Genomic DNA, 22916 nt, shown 5'->3' on the forward strand with positions numbered 1-22916 from the left:
GGATAAAGTCACCATATGTTTGGTCCCTAGAAGAAAGAGTCACTTTTAAAAAAATGTAACTGCTCTTGTTTGACTGTGGTGGGTCTTTTTGATGCTTGTAAACAGAACATGAAAAATACTCCAGCAATGGAAATCTCCTGAAGGTGAAAACCACTGCTATACTAAACTCGTGTTTTCTATGTGGCACTTTGGCTGATGTTTGTAATAAGATACTGTGAAAATACAAGTGAACTTGACCTTACCCTCATCTTTGGACTCGCAAAATGATCTCTGCTGGAAACTTCCTCACATTTCCTTTCATGTACCAGATCAAGACTGAGACCAATCAGATAAAGCAGCGTGTCTTGAAAGCTTGACTTGCAGCTGTCCAGACAGTTAACCTTAGCCACAGGAAAAAAAAAACAAAACAATCAAACAATCTGTTTTCTTTGCAGCCTTACAACCATTGCATCACATGATGTGACACTAATTTCCCAACAGTGTATACTTTGAAGCTGACAAGTGTTGAGATGTGATTAAAAATTCCAGATGAATGTAAGTACCTGACACTCAGATGTGTCCCTCAGTTGCATTTTTGATCACAGGAAAACAGCCAGGAATCCACTTGCCCATTTATGTACAAGGAAGGTGCTGCAGAGACCTAATTACAGGGTGTCTCAGATAACTTCCTCAGCAGATACAGAGCTGACTCACAGTCAGCCTAAATTAAATGCAATTAGTTATTATTTTAACATTAGGATCAAGGATAATACAGCAGTCCAAAAAAACATCAAACAGATAAAACCCCCAAACAAACCCAAAGAACCAAACTCCTCCAAAATCACCATGGGAAACTCTGCATACCTGCTTCCAAAAACTCACAAGTCTGTTGTGATCTGTTTTATCACCCGGTTCAGAAAAATAGTTGGTTTAGCGATTAATTAAAACATTTATCCATAAAACAGCTAACCAAGAATGCACTAATTGTAATAAATAAATAGGTGTAATTGGATAACTTCAGTACCTGTAGGGGAAATTGTGACTTTTCAAGAAACCTCGTGTCAGACAAAAATGACAGCTCCTTACAGACAGTATGTCCTTGAAAACTAAACTGCAGGTGATTGTAAATGGTATGAATATGCACTTACAATTAAACAAATATGTGGTGCCTTATTAGTAGGACATAAGATTGAGCTATTTAAGCTTTTTTGATGAATCACTCATTCCAAAAGCTTTTTAGAGTAATGGATGCATTTTTAAGTAAAATGCAGCTACACTGTAGAGGTTATTAAATTGTAATAAAAAGATATCCTAAACATTAAATACAAAGTGAACACACTAAGAAGGAACACTACAGATGATTTAAATCAAGAACTAAAAGCTAGGAAGTGAATAGAAAAATTCAAAACATTTTCAATAATAGTTACAGCAAATACTCAAAACAGTTGTTTAGTCTAGATTAAATCCTTATTTGGGACATATGAGACTAAAAATGCCTTCTGATGTTCATGTGTTGGCTTTTTTTCATGGAGGAACAGGAGGAATGTGGCAGAGGAACACTGACATTTTGCTCTCAAAGACTTAGTTGTATGAGTAATTTTACCACACGAAGACTCCTGGTGAGTTTACCAGGACTACTTGTGTAAGGAGTTCCTCATGGGCATGATTATTCACAGAATCTAAGCCATCAAAGGCTATTAACTCTCCTCTCTGGTAATAACATTATTTACATATTTCTTCTCAATGAACAGGCCCAGTCATAAAGATTAAAGAAGGAAAAGATTTCACTGGACAATACATTTCTCAAAAGTTATTTAAATTTTAGGTGGCCAAAACTGCTATCAATCAAGGATTTGGTTAAAAGAAATCAGAAGTTTGGAAGTTTCTTTTATTTCACCTCTTTTTTTTTTTTTTTTTAAATTGACCCAAAAGAGAGGGGGGGGGGAAATCCCTGACACAGAGAATACCTGTAAATTGTGAACACTCTCCTTTGATTATCCTGCAGGAGTTTCAAGTGTAAAACAATTCCTTTTCCCTTTCCCACACTGGGAGAAGTGACACTCAGAAAAATGTTACAAAACAGACTCCTCTCCCTTGTTTTGACTTACAAAAGTCTACATTAATTTTGATGGGAACAGGAGCTAAATAGTACAAGACTTTACCCTTAAATTTGTAGAAAATAGCAGTCCCTTTTCACTGTCATAACAATTTTTCCAAGTCACACTAAATGTCCACAGCGATGGAGACACAGGTTTCCCTACAGAGGATCTCTGTGCAGCATGTGTGCAGTGCCCCAGTAAATTCCAGGATGCTCATAAATGCCAGGATGCTCATACAGCAGTGGAGAAAAAAACCCCTTGTAATCACAGAGCTTCAGGGCTCTCTGTGTATTAAACACATCAGGTCTCCTCTGGAAAGTTTTTTCCCTTCCCCACACCTTTTTGCTTTTAAGTTGGAGGAAGTAAGTGTTGGCATTGAATGCTTCCTGGGATTCCAGTTTCCCTGTGCAACCACCACAGCTGGTTTTAAACAGTAATGATGGCCTGGCACTCCAGTAGTGAGGTCAGCATGGACTCACAGTTATTCTATCTGCACATTCACCTACAGTAACTTCTCTTTCCTTTGTGCACAGTTTCTTTTTGCCACTGAAAGTGATAAGTTGTCTTCCCCAAGAGCAATGAGTTTTAAGATACATGGTTATACCCATTCAAAAACTACATGCAACAAGAAATTAATATCTTGTTAGAAACACGACACTAAAACGGTGGCATTATAATCACAGAAAGATTTAATCGGACATGATTACAGTAATTTATATCTCGATGTGATTACAGTAATTTGTATCTATTAAAATTAACACAAAATTTAAATCTCTTGCCATGTTAATTTTTCAAAGGAAATGATACACTTCAACTTAATGATGTGAAATTCCCCTCAAACATGTTATGTATTTCTTTTCAATTTTGTTGCACAACTATAATACAACCACAAAACAAAAAGTACGAGATACAAAAACATTAAGTTACCTAAATGTGATCAGAATGAAGTTGTGGGTATTTCTAGCAATGTTGGTGAAGACTTTTTTTGAAGGATCTTCTGCATAAGTAATATAACTGTTCTCTTCCCTTGACTTCAGCTGTTAAAAATATAGCGTTAAAGGAACATATCAATATATCTTCAATCCAAGTCAGATTTTGCTTGTATGTCATTCAGACCCATCCACATTTCCAAACTACTGGGGAGAGAGGATTTATGAAGAATAAATTTTTTGAGCAATTAAAATGAATGCCCAGAGTGGAATCTTGCTAGGACAATAATAGATAAGTAATAACAGATAAGCAATCCTCGCACTTTATGTGTTCAATGGAATTTCAACACAAGAATCAATCACTTTACCAGCAGCTACTGGACGTGGTATTGCTGTTTTACAGCTGAGGAAGTTAAGAGGAAACAGCAGAAGTATTTGGAAGAAGGATGAAATAGCTACAAGGATAAGAGTAAGCACAGTTTTTCAGACAGTAAAGTGAAACTCTCAACAGGCGTCTTTTCCTTTTTTTCTCTCGTATCTCCCTGTGATATGAGGGGTCTCCAAACTGCTCTGTTACTGTTCAAAAACTGGGAAAAAGCTGGTGCTCACCAGCTCTTCAGACTGCTAACTTTTCACTCACTAGCTGATGTCCAGCTGTTAATGCTGGCCAAGCACTTTCTCCTGGATTTGGATTCTGATTCCTACCTTTGCAGAAGGATGTGTAAGCAGTGGCAAGCACTTGGGTTAGATGATGAGAGTAATGAAGGAAAATAACTAACAAACTCCAGAATCAAGTTAAATGAAAAAGTCACAGACAAAAAAGTGCCAAAGTAAAGTGAATTTGGCAGATAAGAAAAGAAGGAGAGGAAAAATAGCATCAAATTCAAATTACCCCTTGTTATCACTGCCTAGAGCAATCCCTTCCTGCCTAGGGCACACAATCAAATGCTATTGATCTTTCCTAACTTCTAGCAGATTTCAGAGAGAGAATCAAATTTCAAGAAAACAGATCAGGCCCCAGAACCATGATACATATTTCTGCCTCCTTTCCATGTTAGGTCTTTGAATTTCCTGAGGAGGACTGAATTCCATCAATTTCCCATTAATCATCATTTTAATGTTTTACAGTAGCAAGCCTGAGCTAGCAGCACTTTTGCTTGTATCTTAAGCTGGCAGAGTTCCAAAATGTTGTGCTGTAATTTCACAAAACAGGTTGGGGACACACTAAATTCGTATCTACAGTTGGCAGTAGTTTATACCAATGAGACACTGTGTCAGGATGCTAAAATAGTTTTTAAAAATCCAGGAGAATGCCCTGTACAGCACACCTTTCAGTAACCCATGTAACCCAGTGTAACGCTGTTACACTGCTGTCTCCTAAGAACCAAACAACTGAGCTTTGTTATAGGCTGTCTTAAGTATGAGTCATGAATGTGTGTATTTTTAACTTAAAAGCTAGATCAGAAGGACTATTTGCTTCCAGATACATCATTTAAATAAATGTACATAGCTGCTAAAACCAATTACAGAAATTATGTAGGACATACAAGAAGGAAAGGGCAAAAGTTAGTTTACATTAAAATTCATGACAAATTGTCTGTTGTTTTAATTTTACAGAAATAAGGTTCTTCATTTGTCAATTTGATGAAATACATGTTTTAAAAAGTCCAGTCCTACCAGATATTGTTTTTACCTGACTTACTTTGTAATGTTCACACAAAAGACATATGTGGTTTATTTAATTAGTTTTGTAAGCTTTTAAGGATTTCAGAAAATCCTTTAATTAATTGTTAAAAAAGTCAAATTAACCCCTTTAGAAGAAACAGCAGATATGTATTCATCAATTACCAGATGTTGGTTCAACACCCAGTATCTCCAGCTTTCTTTGCAAAGAATGTCCATGTTATTTAGCTGTGTTTCCAGAAACCTGGTTTCCCCTAATTCATCTTAGAATCTCTTGCTACTCTGTCTACATTATGTATGAAGGTAATACCTTCGCTGAAGAAGAGGCTTTGATTTCTTATAAATGTACACAACAACTAGAAGAAAGGGGACCTAAACTAATAACAGAAGATTTAATCACAATAAATCAAGTAAATATTATGAAACACGTTTTACAACTAGGTAAACTGAACTGAATTGAGCAAGGTGGTGGAACAAAGTAACAGCACACTTGGAAATCAAAGCAAGAAATCCTATCACACTATTTACTTTCACTAAGCCCACCGGATACAAGCAGCACACATACACCACACTCCCTGGGTGCCCTTCCCCACACAGCAGATGTTTCTGAGAGGGAAAGGCTCGTTGCCATCCAGAGCATGATTTGTTGCTTAATGTCAGCTGCCAACAAAAAGCCACCTCCCTTGCTGGAAATGATGAACATGCAACAGAAGAGGGGGTCATATAAACTATAGACTCACCTCTCCTCACCATCCCAGTCTTTTTAAAGAAGAAAATGTTGCATTACCTTTTTGAAATTCAGATGAAAGTACATGCCTGTATGGTGAGAAATAACCCCATCAAAGAGGCTGCTTTGGCTGTTTTTCTATTTTGTCATCTGCTCAGCTATGAAATGGCCATGCTATGGTATGCTGTAGAATTTTAGTCTTCAAAACAAACAAGTACAAGAAGCCTGTAATACTGGGATAAGTATTTTCTTTCATTTTATTTTTTTAAATAACTGATCACTGCTAATTCTTGAAGTAGCAGTATATAGCATGAGACAAGAAAGTGGCCCTGAGATTAGCTCAGCTGGTTGGAGCACGGTGCTAAAAACACCAAGTTCATAGGTTCAATTCCTGTTTGGGCTATTCGCTTTAAGAGTTGGACTCAATGATCCTTGTGGGTCCCTCCTAACTCAGAATATTCTGTGATTCTGTGTTTTCCCAAATTACCTCTAGCTTCGTATTTTTCAGGATGTCTTCCCTTCCCAGCTCTCTCAACTCTTCTGTGCTGCATCACTTACAAATTCCTCATAAAGGTCATACTACAACTATTTTCTTCTCCCACTTACACCATAAGACAGTCAATCTAATAGCCTCACAATACTAATGACTGTGAAAGGTTCACAGTTTGTCCCTATGAGAGTGACTGACTAAATAATGACAAAGATAGAAAAAATTTCCATGATGTTACCCTCACTTTACCCAAAGAAAGCCACATCAGAAGGAAGGAAGGAAGACTTCTTGACCTGATACATAAAGGAATGCATTTAAATTAAAACCTGATTATTGCCATAATGAATTTGCACTTAGGAAACTCAATGATTAACTTAAGAGAAAGTCAAAAGAAATGAAGCATGGCCTACAACAGTTGTTGAGGTAGCATTACTTATTTGACTAAAAATGCAGATATCTCCATGTAAAACTGCTGTAGGTTTTGGTTTTCTTGGTTGTATTTGTTTTGCGTTTTAGATTTTCAAAATACTTGAGTTCATGAATTGTGAAATCTAATTTCAGTGCCAATTACTTTCTGTAGCTTAATGAAAAAATATATTCATAATAATGTAGATTTCATGTGTTTAATTTCTTTTGAATATCTAATGAGGAAAATGCAGACAAAAAAATGATTGTGCTTCTGCACATTGAATGGAAATCAACTGATGTTATTGTAACAGAATTTCTTGCTGTACAGATTTCATCAACATTTCTAATCTATCTGCAACTTCCTGAACAGGTGGAATGTGTTTGGAATAGGAACAGTTCTAGCTTTGCAGTGCTATTTCTATACATGAAATTCAGGCATTTTCTCTAGTAATTTGCAAGTGCCTGTATCACCAGTGACACCACTAACATTTTGACTAAAACAATAATATATTTGTCAGTGTTGTGTCAATATTATCTTTTATTAAAATTGTATTAGCCATTCATTTGTTCACTGTTCATTTGGGAATTTTTTTTTAATATTCTGCATTTTAATTTTTTTAAAAACAGCCTATGCCTGGACATTTCTATTATAAATTCCTTTTCCAGTCAGGCTGACTAATATTTCTCACTGTCACTGCAAGTGAGAAATAGGAACTCAAATCAGAATTGAGTCTCTAGAAAGATGAAATGATCTAAAGAGAAGTAGTAAAAGTCTGGAGGTGAAAAATAAGTGGCATGAAAACTTCTGGGCTGTATATAAAATATACTGAAAGAGTTAAATAGGAAAGAAATTTCTAGTTGCTGTGACAACACACCATCATCATGATATAATTTTCACCCAAAAAATTGTTTTCTTTAATAAAATCATGAACAGTTATTATGGTTTTCTTACTTCCTACCTTTACACTAATGAACATATTATAATACACTAACATATCTACATTTTATTACATATTATAAACCCCCCAGATTTTGTTGGAAGATGCTGAGAGAAAATACATTGCTAGAAAGAAGAGAGGACTGGAAACAGATCCCCCTTTTGTCCCAAGCAACAAAACTGTTTATGAGCCGAGGACATCATTCACATTGAGACAGACCATGCTTTCACCTAAAATGTTGCAGTGTTGGTGGTGATTTAATGCCTCTAGCCTCGACAGAGCTAGCCTAGCTCAGCAATGTGCTGCTTAAAAAGAAAACCACAGTCCAGATTGAAGGCATTTCATAGAAGTCTCATGAAACCCACACAGCAGCCAAGACTCTGAGAAGGCTTTCTTCACTACTATCATGGGAGTATTCATTTTTGGGTAGATGAGGATGACACTGTCTTAACCATTACAATCTGGGAAGGAGGAGAAAAAAAGCAAGATACTCTAAACACCAAGATTCGTGGGGTGAAAAAGCAACAACTCAATGTTGTTCAAATATTAGCACGGAACTTTTCGTGTCAGGTGTGATGATAGTTGCAGTGAAGTCAGAAAAAGCACTAAGCTAGAGCTGCAATGATAGTGGTCAGATATCACCCCTGTCATTTCTTATGATGTAAGCTGTCAGACATTTTTCCCTAAAAACATGAAATACTACACCCCTTAGCTATATTTTTTACTATGTATCCTGCCTTGTATGTAAGACTCAAGCCCACTATATTTTTGTACCAAACATTCTAATGTTTTAAACCTGCAGTCAAGGATCTACAAGATGAATACCAGAATTTTAACATAAATGAGAAGACCTTGATTCATTATTATTTTATCATTGAATAAAAAGGGACTCAAGGAGATTTTTAAAAATAAAAATTAACAAAACAGTGGCAAAGAAAAATTCATCAACAACGTATTTCCGAATTTGGAAAGTCTAGAAAAGTTAGCAAGCACCTTTTTTCCTGTCCCTGCCACTAAGGGTTGCTCCAGACATTTGCCATGTGTAGAGCAAGGGCCCTCTTTCAGCAGGTCAGTGCTCACTGACTTCCACATGCTCTTCCAGATTCTCTTTCTCTTTTCACATGTTAATATTTTCTTTCACTAACTTGGAAAGTGGAGCCTCATTCTACCCTAAAAGATGAAGAGAACAAAGGTACCCTGTTCACACACCACATCTCAGCAACTCCCGTGGATGCTGTGGTTTGGACTTCTGTGGTGAAACCAGGAACAATGTGTGGGCAGAATTTGGTTTCCTTGTTTGTATGCTGAAAAGAAATTGCTCTTCTCTGCAACAAACAGGACTGGTATATTTTTAATGTGAACAAGCAATCTTAGGAACCCCAGACAACCTGGGAAGCCTGCTAACATCTCTGTGAAATCCTATGATGACAAAAATTAAATTCAGTGGCCTATGAAGGTACAGGGGAGAAACTAAGTAATAAAGCCCTAACTTTGTCCTCCTTTTCTTTTACTGTCAGTGTCTGTTAGGGCATTTTTTCCATCTGCTTGAAAAGAATTCTTCAATATCAATGAATGTGTTACAGTTCAAGAATAGTTATTTTTCAGTTAAAGTCTCATTAATGTTATATAATTACAGTACAATCCTCTGATTTCCATCGCCCTCACTGAAAGGGCAATAAAAAGCATGTTGCAGGATAATGAAACAAACTTATCTCACAAAAAAAAAAAAAAAAAGGTAGAGATTCACAAGTTTAATACTATTATTTCCTCCTTGGCAATGACTGTCCTCTTCCTTTTTAATAAAAAGCAGAAGTGTTATAAAATATATATGGAAAAAAATCATCACTGCCAGATGAAAAGGATTTTGGGTAAGTAGCACTCCCAGTTTCGCAACTCATAAAGGCACAGAGTCTTTTGAAGCTGGAGACCCACACAGACAACAAGCTGCTTTCAAGTGCCAGCATTAGCCAATCTCTTCACTCCCTGGCTGCCCTTTTTGGGGCTATTTCTACAAATATAACAAGATGTTAGATTGACAAGGTCACCATTCAGAATGCATCAGGTCCTGACATCTACTAGGAGAATCATTTGGCCACAAACTTTCATCATTTCAGATGTTTTGACCATGAAGTCATGGGCAGCATCACCCTGGGAGTCCTATTTATAGCTCCTGTGCTTCACTGTAGGGTCTTGAATTAAAGCTAAAAGATTACTTCAGTTCTTTTATACACGGTAGAAAACTTGTTGAAATAAAGTCAGTTCAGTTGAATTTTTAGAGCAAAAAGAAATCAAGCATTCATAGTGCTGCCTTTGAACAGTGAAAGGAGCTTTTACTCTTTTTATAAATATCATATTTTATATGAGGTTTATAAATATACTTGGCAAAGAAGTTTCATCCAAATGTTAGCAATTTCATATCTTTCATTTACAGGATATTGACCCAGTTGATTTCTAATTAATTGCAGACCTTTTTCTCATTAGCTTATCGACTGAAGAGTCTGCAATACATTCCTGACTGCATTATAAATTACAGCCGTGGTTCCAGGGTATATTTGGTTGCATTTAATTCCAGTTGTCCACATTTTTCTCATTGTAAGAGTTACCTGCTCTACATCTTGCCAAACTATATCCCTTAGAATAGAGAACTACAGGTCCTTTGTGATTGTAGATCCACTTCTGTTAGTAATACATCCACTTTTCTGCTCATTCAGATTTAAGAATGCAACAGTGAAACCCAAAAATGCCCTCAAAAAAGGCCTCAGCCAAAACTCATGAAATCTGTAAGAAGTTTTCCATTGATTTCAGAGAGCTTTGGATCAATCTCCCAAGTGAGTAGGTTGTTGCAAAAGCAGGTTTGAAGATGATACTTTTTAAAAAAACCCCACACCTTCAAATCAAATCATTATTTAGAAAAATCCTTTACTGGAAGCCCAGTAAACCTAGCAACACTATAACTTAAAGATAAAAGCAAAAAGTCCAGGAAAGGTGTAAATTCCAGATACATTCAAAGAGATGAAGGCATTAGGAAATAGTACTTGTATAAGCTTGTTTTTCAGTAAAGATATTTTCTCTTATTAAAAATCCCAATTGAATAAACATTTTGTTTAAAGAGCACTTACCAGACCTCACAACAGTGGAGTTCAGTAATATGCATTAAAGTTTGCATGTAATCACATCCTGGACCATCTTTAGTACCTATACAAAAAAAAAAAGAAAAAAGAAAATTTTAAAGAAAAAATAATAATCAAAAAAAAAAAAGAAGAAATTAATTCAAAGGAAAACTAATTTAGTCTAATTGTATCTAGGTTGTGGCAGGAGAGAACAGTATCACACCCTAAATTTCATTTGAAGATCAAGCCAAGAACAGCTCCCACTGCAAAAATTAGAGTAATTTCTTCTTCTATTCCAGAAGGTGCAGTTCTGAATATTGGTTCCAGGCACAAATGTCTGTCCTGAGCAGCACCTCCATCAAGCACAGTCTCAGCAGCCCCTAATTCCATCTTAGCGACTTAGAGTTTAAGCTGTTTTCCCCAAAATGCATCTCCTTGGCACTACAAACACAACATTCTGAAAATGAAGGGAATTCTCCTTTTCTTAAGTGCCTAAATTACTGACATGTCCAAGTCATTACCAAGAGGAAACATTTCTTAGAACACTGGAATTATGATCCATGCTGGCAAACACTGAAACACTGCATTTCCACCAGAATGGAAAGGCTTCTGAGCCACATTTTAGAGGTCCATCTTCTGTCTCTGAGTCTTCACAGCAGGATTTCTACTAAAAACGCAACTATGGGGGAAAAAACTGATGTCTTGATTTTACATAAAGGTTTTCCAACAAATGAGATAGAATTAAACTACAGAGGATAAATCCATTCCAGCTGAAAAAAAGCCTGCCTAAGCAAGCATATGCTTCTGTGCCAGCATAGGCCAAACCAGTTGCTAAAACACAAGACAGTTCAACACTAGAGAGTTGTTTTACCACATTTCTTTCAGAGTTCTTGCCAATAGAGCAGTATCATTTTTTAGGCTCAGTTACTTTGCTTGTTGGGCAGCAGAGCTACATCCATGAGCTCTGTTCAGCCTGGGTTGAAGTCATGCTAGCAAGGCACTATTGCATGAGGAGGGTGAGATCTCCCATGTGCAAATTGCTTTTGAACTGACAAAATTGCACTTGCACCATGAGCGTAAGTCAGGCCTATCTGTTGCTCACTCCTGCCAAGCAAGCACATGTAGCTTAACCAGAAAAATTACATCTGCTCCAAGGGCTTCTCCTCACACAAATCTGCCTGACAGGGATCAAACTCCTCATCAAACCTGGCTTGACACAGCCCTGCCAGCAAACATCTGTAGCAGAGACATGGCCTAAAAGCCACTGCTTTAAAGGGAAAGGCCACCAGCTGAGCTTTGCTTTCTCTTTGATCTTCTTGAATGTTTATATCAAAGCAATCCGAAGGGCCTCAGCTGAAGGGGTTGTTGCTGCACCGAAAAGGCAAAAACAGAAACACAAGAGGGGGTGAGGTATGTTGTACACACAAACAGCAGCTCCCACCTCCAGCTCCCCCAAAAAAGGGCCCTCAAAATGGGGTCTTGTCAGTATAAACTTTATTGTGGATGCCTGTAACTGGCCATGTAAAGACCTACCATGCTGCTTATATAAGACCCAAAATGTCCAAGTGCTTCTGGCCAGGGATTACACATCCATATGTGCAACCAAATCATTAATTAATGATTTGTTTCTCTTGTGCCACCCATCAAATTCCTCTCAGAACAGTATCAGTTAAAATGTTTGCACAGATGGTGGCTTCCAACAGCAAAGACTAAATACCATGTACTCAAGACACGCAATGTAAAACTACCATGACAGTGCGTTATTTCAATCTATGCACATAATTGTTTCAAGCTCTTGAAAAATGCTACTGTTTAAACTGTAATTTATGAATGGTCTCAGAGTAATCAGTGACTGCAGCCAGCACAAAGCCACTGATCAGCCTGAATCCATTCACCCTGTTTCGACAGAGGCTAATGTGCTCTGCGATGGGCTGGTGGACAGCCTCTGTTCCCGAGTGGAAATTCCACCCACTCACACGTCTGCTCGTTTTCCAGTGCACGAGCTGAGATCAGACAAAGATACGCTGAGACGTGTTCTCACACAGCCTAAAGCAACCCGAAATAAGGGTTCTTAATATGTGTGAGTGTATGCTTGTTATCACACAACAATTTCTCTTTACCTACAGACCCGTGTCCCTTTCTCCAAGGCAAGCCAGCCAACTCCCCCAAAGGGATAGTGACCTTAACCCACATTAATTTGACAGAGCTACCATCCCCGCTGTTATTCCCTGGAGGAAACAGACAGTACTGACCACAGTTCCTCAGGGGATGGCTGGTGTCTCAGTAGTGTCCTTGGAAAGCAAAGCATTACAACTGCCAAAATAGTGAAAAAAGGGTCTTCTGGAAAATCAAAGAGCAGACTGATTGGGTAATTTCTCTTCCCCTCCACAACACACAGAAGGACGAGACAAACTCCAACTATTTCCCTGAGGGAGGGTAAAAACTCATAATCCTTTAAAGCAAATACTTAGAAAAACAGAAATACCCAAAGGAGTTCTCTTGTACACATTTATTAGCAAGACTAATCTTGGCTTCCCTGATTATGCTTTCGAAGACTAAGGAAGAGGGTTTAGTTTTCTTGGCAGTCCCACTGAACACTGCCAAGATGAGGAACAAGTGAAAAAGGCCATTTTAATACCTAAGTGAATGGCAAAGGCAGACTACCAAAAAGTAAGGCAGACATGATATAAAATTAAATGTGCTGGAAAGAGTTAATTCCCCTAGTAAACTAAAATAGAAGGCTGGTCCATATCTAGCTCTGAATGCTTTTCCTTCTGATATATCCTCTGTTGGCTTCCTTCTTTGTTCCTCACCAGTCTAGTATTGTCCCTGTCCCTACTCTTGGCTGTTCCCATTTAGCTATACCTGCCTCTGAAGCACAGATACACTCCTTCATATCTGTACACACAAACACCTCTCAGAAAACAGAGCTGAAGGTCTCCTCTGCTAGCAACCACTCGCCTTGCTCTGGTCCATTGCCTCATGCTTGTTCCCAAAACCACTTTCTTCAAAGTGAGTTGGTGATGTGGACTTATGCATATTAAAGAAGATAAACCAGGCTTATATAGTCCTTGACATCTGAGCTTTAATAAATTACTAGATTGACAGAATCATAGAATATCCTGAGTTGGAAGGGACCCACAAGGATCAAGTCCAACTCTTAACTGAATGGCCTATACAGGGATTGAACCCACAGCCTTGGTGCTATTAACATCATGCTCTAACCAACTGAGCTGATCTCAGGGTACTAGAGAGTAACTGAACTCATGCTTGAGAGTGAAATGTTCTAATTAGATAGCTCATATATGGTTATTTTTGTAATGAACTTTTTATTTACAGTACCCCTACTGAAATCTTCCATGCTGCACTCCTGTGCACAAATAGCAAATATATTTCTTCACTTACTGTCTCCACGCAGAAAAACTGGTTACCAGTCGGTAGCATTAAGCCAGGTTTCTCAGTGGTGTAGCAGGTATTAAGATAAAATCCCAGTTGCATGGGTTTTGGTTTACAGATACCCTTCACCAGGTGAGGGGAAGAAGGAATTAGACTTAGTTTCAAGTGACATAAATTGAAAGGATTGCAAACACAGTGTGTTGGGTCAAATATACAGTTACTAACTAGAAGTCCTTATACCTGTTGTGTGTTCACAAAATCAGTCTCAGGGACTGTTTCAGTGGCAACAGTATTATTTATGCAGAGAGTGCACCACAAAGGATACTGTTATACTGCCTAGTTTTCACGAAAGAGAGCCTCAAAAAAGGCTGGAGGTGAAGACTGTTTACAGATGGCTTACAGCAGCATACCTTGTGCTGGTTAATCACAAAAGCATAAACTACATCCTTTAGCAATTCACCTTAATCTAATGGTTTGTACTAAAATATTTATTGGCTGGGTTTACCTCACCTACAAGAACAAACATTTAAACAGATTGCATTGGTTAAAGTGAAAGGATTTTATGCAACGTTTTAGTGACATTTATGTTTCTGGACAAGATGCTTCCATTTGCAGCCATGACCCAAAGATAGTACGATTCAGTATTCCCTAATAAAGTAATTTAATTGGCTTTTGTTCTAATTTGTCATTTTATCAGACACAGAAAAATCAAACTACAGGGTGGAAATAAAGAAAAAGCAAAGGGGGAGGAAACTCCTTCCACAGAAACAAGCACAGTTTGTTTTGCTTGTACTAACCGAATACTATTAAGAAAGACATATAATTAAGTTATATCCAGTAGAGCTGGAAAGTCAATACTCAGTATTCATATCACCAGTGATACATGCCTTACTTCTCCACTGGATGATTAAATGGGTGTAAATATCCATTGGGATGTTTTCAGTGTGACATTTCTGCCATGACTTTATGCAAAACACAGAGTATCAGCTCTCAGGAAACGTGCCACTTCCTAACTCAAAGGCTTCAAAAAGACTCTATGGCATTCCAGATAGAGCGGGAATTTCAGTGATAGTTTGAGTATATAGCCTGCTCCATAGGGTTTTCATTCCCTAGGACATATCATAAAAGAACAGTGTCAAAGTTGTACACACTATGAAAGAGAGAGCTGGACTGCAAACACAGATTGATTCGTGCCTTCCCTTGCACGTGCCCTGCACTGCTGACCAACTCTGTGCTCAGTGAGAGGAAAATGCAAGTGCCTGAATGTAATCAGATCCTGCTCACTGCAGAAGGGGGAAAAAATATAGTGCCAAGGCAGCTGAAGCACGGGGATTTCAGTTCATTAAACTTGTATTATTATATTCTTAAATGATTCCCAGAGAAGTGGAAAATCAAGCAAAATTATGACAGACGAAGCCTGAACACCACTCAGAAATCTAAGAGTTTAACCACATCTGACCTATTTGGCATGATTTTTGTGGCAACGGGTATCAATAAGTCATCTTAATACCAAGAGTGTGTATTTTTTTCAGAGGGGGAGATTAATTACTTGAATCAGATGATGCTTCCGTTAAGAAAACCTGTAGTCTATAAAATGATTAATTAATGTGACTAATATCAACAAGCTTGAGAGTCTACGTGTCAAAGGCAAACTGATCTCAACTTCCTTTGCTCCTTAATGTATTTATGGTCTTGTGCAGAGGAGAAAAACAGTCAGTAAAGGAGAAAACTATAAATACTTATAGGCAAGAAATAACGGTAATTTATTTTTTACCATGGTGAAATAAGAGTTGCAGCAGTTAATACTGGAATTAGCCCATATGTTTTAAAAGCAAGAAGAAAAAAAAGCTTTTCAATCCCCACTTAATCATGAACAAAGCTGACCTTTGGGAGAAAATGATGGGTCCTTTGGAAGGGGACCAAACTGGATTTTTAATCAAAGCACTGGCAGTGGTGTTTTTCATGGTAAACCATTGTGATTAAAAAATAAAGAAATAAATAAAAATCCTGCTGTTCCATCAGAAGAGTCCTTCTTAGTCAGATACTTCTTTTAATTACTGTCCACATTAGAAGACTGCTGATGAACGGAGTAAGAATGATCCTGATTTGCCCTGCTACCAAATTCAGTCTCATTGGGATCAGAACACAGTGCACATTGCAGACATTTCTACAGTAAAATCATCCAATGGAGCCTTGATATCCAAGTACATTGTTTGACTCTCCTTGATATTCTCATTTCTTACCATCAGGTCTTTACAAATCTTCCATTAGAACACAGGACACTGTTGGTTGTTTAGCAGTGATCCATTAGTGGTGCAACTCCCTCTTCACAATCCCTGCCTTGTCACTCTATATATTCCTGAAAAAAATAAATCAGCACAAGAATTTGGAAGCCTAGAGTACAAAACACTACAAGCAAAACATTCACACATACTGTTTAGCCAGGAACAGTGCAGAACATATGAATAAGAAGCATGTTATTAGAGTGGTGACTGCAGCTGAAAAACCTTACCCAACACTCAGCAAAGGAGTGCTGTGTGCACTGCCCAGGGGCTAAAAATTCACAATGGCATCCCTCCTCTAGAGCAGAATTTTTCCACAAAGAGATCTGAATATATTCCCTCATAAGAGCTCTAATCTGAGCCCTGACATGTCAGAAATCTCACCACTATTTGAGGACAATTTGTAGTTGGCAGGACCACGCCTTTACAAGAAGTTGTTAGAATAGACTGTGCTGTGCTGGATTTTGCTATAAAAGCAAGCAAATTTAAAAGCATATCCACAATTGCTATTTGATATTTACAGAGAACCTTTCACCAATTCAAAAAAAATTAATCCTACACAGAACAAAGAGCTTCTACATCAGCTTCACAGAAGCATATGACATGTTCTCATCATGCACATGAACAAACAGGAAAGAACGGATTTATTGTGAAATGGGATTTTTGCTATAAATTAAAAGGCTGTTCCCTTTTATATGTCATGTGTATTTAATTTCACTCCATAGGGTAATCCACTGAGAATTCAGAGAGTGCCAAGACCTACTTTCCCCATTCCTCTTATTTCCTTAGGCAAATATCTAGAATTAGAGACAGAGAAAAGATGAAAAAAGGGAAGGCCAAGGGAAATACAGAGGTCCAAGAAAGAAAGTAAGACCAGTCTAAACAAGGATTTTTCCTGGTCTATGCAAGCAGCACTGATTATTTATAACAGGCAAAGGCATCTGTCTTTGATTATGATTTCATGTATACTGTGGATGGTGGTGAGCTTACTGTGTGCCAGAGAAGACTGTCATCCTGCAGTATGAATTCCAGTGAGAAAAACTAATCTCTCTCTCAGGGAGAGTCTTCTACCTTTGACTAACCAAAGCACAGACGGAAAGAGGTTTTACGCCAAGCAAAACAGAACTGCAAGCTATTACAGAATGTAAGGAAATCAGGTTTAATTTACAAACAAAGACAGAGTCAAAGCACATACGTTTTACAGAAGTACACTTTAAAGTATACTGATCAAAGATATTTCAACCCATTTAAATTTAAAACTGAAGAATCCATATGATGAAAAATATCAACTTCCTTTTCTACAAACCTGTATTTGGTAGGTTACAAATAGCCTTCAGTTTTGTGTTATTTGAGAAGCATATGCACGTGGCCTTAGGGAATAAAAGCAGCTTATGGGCCCAAAAAGGCGCTAGGTAAGTACAGCACCAGGATACATGCAAGACACACATAAATCTGAAAAAGGTACTCTATCATCTCTCAACTCATGACAAGATGTTTCAGAGTCTAACAATCAATTAAAACTGGCATGTAAAACATTAAACCTGCTGAATCTGTGTATTATAATCCCTTTCAATGAAAACCAGAAACAGCTGAACCTCTCCAGCCAAGCCAATTCACAAGAAGTGGGGATAATAGCAGCCAGAAGTACCTTGCTAGCAGAGGGTTTTCTCAGACAGGGAAATGGGTGCTATTTTAGTGCTGTCCTTCTTGAAACAGTAGGAAATTACATACTACAGTGACAGCAGTCAGAATCATCTAGATGTGACACTTTGCAGCCTGAAAAAGTGCTCTGAGCATTTCTTTCCTTTTCTAGGGCTGAGAGAAGCAGCTTCCAATTAGCCATTCTTGTCCTTCAGGACACCCCATCCCTGTCTGAGATCAAATGAGCAAAGCACCAAAGTCTTCAGGGCTTCCTTCTTCTCATTGCCAGATACATAAGCAATAAGTCTGAGTTGCTCATCTCTACTTGAAGACTAGATCTTTGGCCTCAGTTACAATCTCAGTCTCTTTCCTGCCTTTTAAAAAAGCCACCAACCAACCTAACTGAGCACAGTTAGTGGCACCAATAGTGCCAGAAAGGACATCTGCTGATTTGATGGACAAGCTACGGTTCAGAGTCTGAAATCTGTACAGCTTGTCAAGAGGCAAGGAGCTGACAGCATTTTGTTGACACATTTCTTCAAAGTAATGTTCAGTCTTAGAGATTTGATTTTGAAATATTCTGCATTTAAATGTTGCCAAGTGATAACAACATGTCACAGGCACTGAAACGCCATCTTATCAGTTTCTCATCAGCTTGAACAAACTAGAAGGAAGGAGTCTAGATAATTATTAATTGTGGTGTCAGGGTAATTATGGAAGTTTATCCACTGGAGCAGAATGCTGCCCAAGAAAATCTGTTTTACTGATTGAGTAAAACATCTGGTAATATATTACATAAAACCTCTAAAATCACATTAAACTATTTTTCTCATAGTAGCTACTATTTTAAAGCTCCTCATTTCACACACTCCATTAAAAAACAGAACATAAATCCCACATACAATAACAGAACTCCAGTCACTAATCACCACTGGCTTTCTTTAAATAATAGGGCTTCAGGCCTGAGCCTGTACTGTTGATGTGACTGGGATTTTTGCCATTTCAGTGCCACTGGAATGGGATCAGACCTGGGGTTGGTTAGTTACACTAATAATGATAATAAATGATAATTTCTAGCAGGCAGCCTGGGTTAGCAGGGAAGGCTGTCACATTCCTTTATGTACCTGACGTTGTGCTGAGAAATTACTATCGCTGCACGAGCTGACTGAGGCCAAGTATTATAAAAGAAAATGTCAAACTGAATTCAAACTATTTTCTTATTCTCTCACTTCACCCCTTCTTTAACAGTGTACTCAACCCCCTCTGATTTTATTTTCAGACCACAGAATTTTCTAGCCCAAACATCCCTGCCATTTCTCAAGCCACTCCCAACATTTCTGTCAACTCTGAAAATGGAGGAGGAAACTGCTTAGAAGGTTAATAAGGGACAGGGCATAAATACTGAAGTAAGTATTTATTTATTTATTATCAATGCTTTTAGTGAAGGATGCAACACACCCTGTAGTAACCCCAATTTATCAAGAAAGGTTGTTCAGCATTTTAAGACTATTGGGCCCCTGTAAGTGCCCGAAATCGGACACTCTAAGGGCACAAAATTCCTAAGGGCATTTAACTATTTTATAGAATGCCCAGTGGCAGTGCATTGAGTTTGCTTTGCACATTCTCAGAGTTTGACTTTATATTACCTTCTTCGCTGATTTCTGTGTGAGAGGAGAAACCAAGTGAAGCATCTGTTTCCTTCTTCAACACAAAGTCCCAGCAGGAGGAATACAGCATTCATTTTTTTGGAAGGCCTTAGCTAAAATGTTTTTGTCCTCTGGGTATATAAAAAGATCATTTCTCAGAGGACACAGATAAAATTTCAAAACCAGAAGCATTGCAACAATGAACATCCCCAGTTAGCATAGGAATTCAGATTCTCCCACAGGCTTGCTGTGTGTGGGAAAGCCAGTTTCAAATGGAGATTCCTGATCTAAAATCTCTGGCTGAATAACTTAGAGGTTAAATGTCAGTCTCTAGAGAAAGCAAAAGGCTTAACAGTGTTGGACTATCTTAATGCCCAGGCTACAAAACAACTAAGAAATACTAAGCAACATTATCAAGTGCTCCCCCATTTAACAGAGAGCACCAGGGAAAGTTTCTCAGACTTGTCCTTTTACCTTGCTAATTCCTTTATTTATTTTGTTCCTTTGTAATCTCTTATTTAAACAAGTGTTTAAAGCTCGAAGGTGTGGTGAGGCAAACATGGCAAAACCTAGGAAGTTACAAGCTGATATTTGGGAGGATGGGTTAAATGGCCTAACCTTTAGGCCAGGTCCAAGAGTCAGCCCTGGCCGAAGTCTCTGATCTCTACTCCCTTTCTACAACTGCTTCCAGTCTACACCTGCAGACATCAGTGCTCAGCACCAGTGTCCACAAGGCAAATTTTGTGACCTGGAATAAAAAACAGGAAAAACCAACCTCAGGGATTATGTCAGGAGATAAAAGTGTTCCCAGCCACCACCAGTCTAATTTGTATCCGAAGCTGTGCCCCCACACTTGCTCTCTGTCTTACCCTGTTCCTGCAGGGTTCTCTGTGCTATGTGGCACTAGTGAAGAGTCTGGTACTCATCCCATCAGCTCCTTATGACTGGTGACTCCACACAGATAAATCTGCACCTGGCAAGAGAGGTATGGTTGTCTCAATAAATTAGATGCCCCTTCCCCACTTCCCCCGCTCCAGGTTTTTCTCTCTCTTAAGTAGAGCTGATTAAGTGAAATTTCTCACTTAAATGCAACGTCTTTTCTTAGATGCAAATCCATGGATATACTCCACAGGCAAATGTGAAATAAATGTGAATTATGATTCAAAACTAATATTCATTGTTACTCATAAGAACTAATAAAAATCCCACATCCTTATATGATCACTATTTTTATATATTTAAATGAGCAGGAATGTCACCAGACACAATTAGACTTAATCATTTGATCTGAATTGATGCTTTAGATCACTGTAGCTTTAAGGAGTGTGTTTGCATTTCTGCTCAACTGAACACTTAAGGAAAACTGAAAAAAGTTGCTTGCTATATCAGTCTCACTACAATGGGAGATACAATGATAAAATTTCCATTATGTTCAGAGTCATCAGCAATCAGTCAATGGGACTGAAGAACAGGGAATTGTGCTTTTAAACATATCTAGGTTATTTTTCTTTGTCTTTAACAAAGACTTGGTGCAAGAGAGGTAGGAAAACAATGCGTGGTTTTAGCATCACATACAGACCTGGCTTGAAGTCACAGAAATAAAAAATAAACATCTGGTCACTCAATCAATTTTAAACTAAACAGCCCTGTGACTTTTAAAAATTAATAACAGCATTTAGTAAAATACCATTCAAATTCAACTATACTGTAACGTTCTAAATAGGGTGAATTTTTATAAAATTGGGTGAATATTTATGTATGACTCATAAAAGCCCTGCAAATCACAACTTGCTCCGGAAACAGTGACATAGCTACACCAGGGTTTTGCCTCTGCCATAATGAGCTTTAATTATGTCATTATTTCACACTTGAAGTGATTTCCACATGTTGTTCATGACTGTAGCAGTTATAAGTAGTAACATATGAGGAATGATAAGGTTCCATGCTCAAAACTAGACGCCTGCAAGTAGTAGGAACAACAGAAAATCCTTAGGAATCTTGTCAGAGTTGAAACATCGTTTTCCTGCAAGGTCATAACAACTATTACCAGGCTCAATCTTGCCCTTTTTGGTTATTCTCTTTTAAAAGGATGCACCCCTGCTGAGGCCTGAGCTAGATTAGTTCTCCACACTAAGATATACTGAACTGCTTGGATTTAAATTGATGTTACTGAAAGCTGGAAGTGTATAGACAGCAGAATCTAATTTGAGGTTTAACAACTAATAGAAAACAAGGAGATGCTTTTCATTGCATTAGGGGTATTAAAGACTGAAGATTTACTGCATACACATACTCCTTGCAAATGATCAGTTATTCTACTTAGGTTAAAAAAAATTGCAATTGTCTCTGCAAAACAAATCGTTAGATTTGCATACAATCATACTGCGTAGCCACATGAAAACAAACTATATTTTCTGCTTGCATTTCTACTGCAGATTTAATTGATGTAACAGTGCAGAAAACTGAGACAAAATTTTATTTCTTCTGCCTTTTAATTACCATCTGCTAACACAAGATTACATTTCTTAAAGTGACTGGGTCTACCTGCCAGCTGAATTTTTCGCCTGATTTCCTCAAGCTCTGGCAGCTGCCTTCATTATTGGTGAAAATGGCATGGCAAAGCTAGCATGAAAAATGAGGCTAAGCACCTGTCACTTCATTTTTCTGCAAAGAAACAAAGCAAACACATGAAGCTCTATGCTCTGCACCATCTATACTCAGCTACGATTTGCTGCAAATAGAGTAAAGAATCAGTTTGTTCTTGCACAAAGGAAGAAGCATGACATACAAAAGCACTTCTAGCAACCTACATATTTATGATAATCAGAAAAGATAAACCTCGGAATAAACAATGCATGGAAATAAAACAACGAAAGTGTGCTTCTATAAATAGAATCATCTCCTAAATACCAACTATTTGGTGATAAGAGCTTTACTATTGAACTTCACCTAACAAGCCACAGAGTCAAGCCTCTTGTTATTTCCTTCTACAGCACAAAGAGCCTCCTATTACAGCATGAATCAGTCAGGTACTAAGCACATTAAGCCCATGAGTAATCTCACTGCAATCACAAGTCTTTGGATGCCTTAATATTTTCTAGAGTTGAGCCCTTGATCCCTATGAAAGATCTCTAAGACTTGGTGCGTTTCAAGCCAATGCCTGCTGGAAAAGGGTAACCATCACATCAGAACCAGCTGTTTGAGCATCCTTTGAAGCCTGTCAGCTTTCATGAGTGGGAGAACTCACCTGAAAAGAACCCAAGAATGGAAACTATGAAGGAGGGCAAAGAAAAAGGCATAAAACCCACATTATAACAGCTTGTTTCTACTGAATTTTCTGCTTCATCACGAGTGGTTACATCAGTTGCTCTTTTCTCAAAGCAAAATAACCAGTTTCAGGATGCCTGAAGCAGTGCTGATGTAGTTAAGCTAAAGACAGAGCAAGAGCCTCTATTTTCCTCAAGCTCAGAGTGAGCATTTTGGTTCATTTGCACCAGGTCTCATCTACACCCTCCCCAGAGTTACAGCAGGGGCTCTGATTGCCTCAGAGGAAAAAGAGTGAATCCATGAGATAATTCATTTAAATGA

This window comes from Corapipo altera, unplaced genomic scaffold, assembly GCF_003945725.1.
Source record: "Corapipo altera isolate COAL_440 unplaced genomic scaffold, ASM394572v1 50, whole genome shotgun sequence".
NCBI lineage: Eukaryota > Metazoa > Chordata > Aves > Passeriformes > Pipridae > Corapipo > Corapipo altera.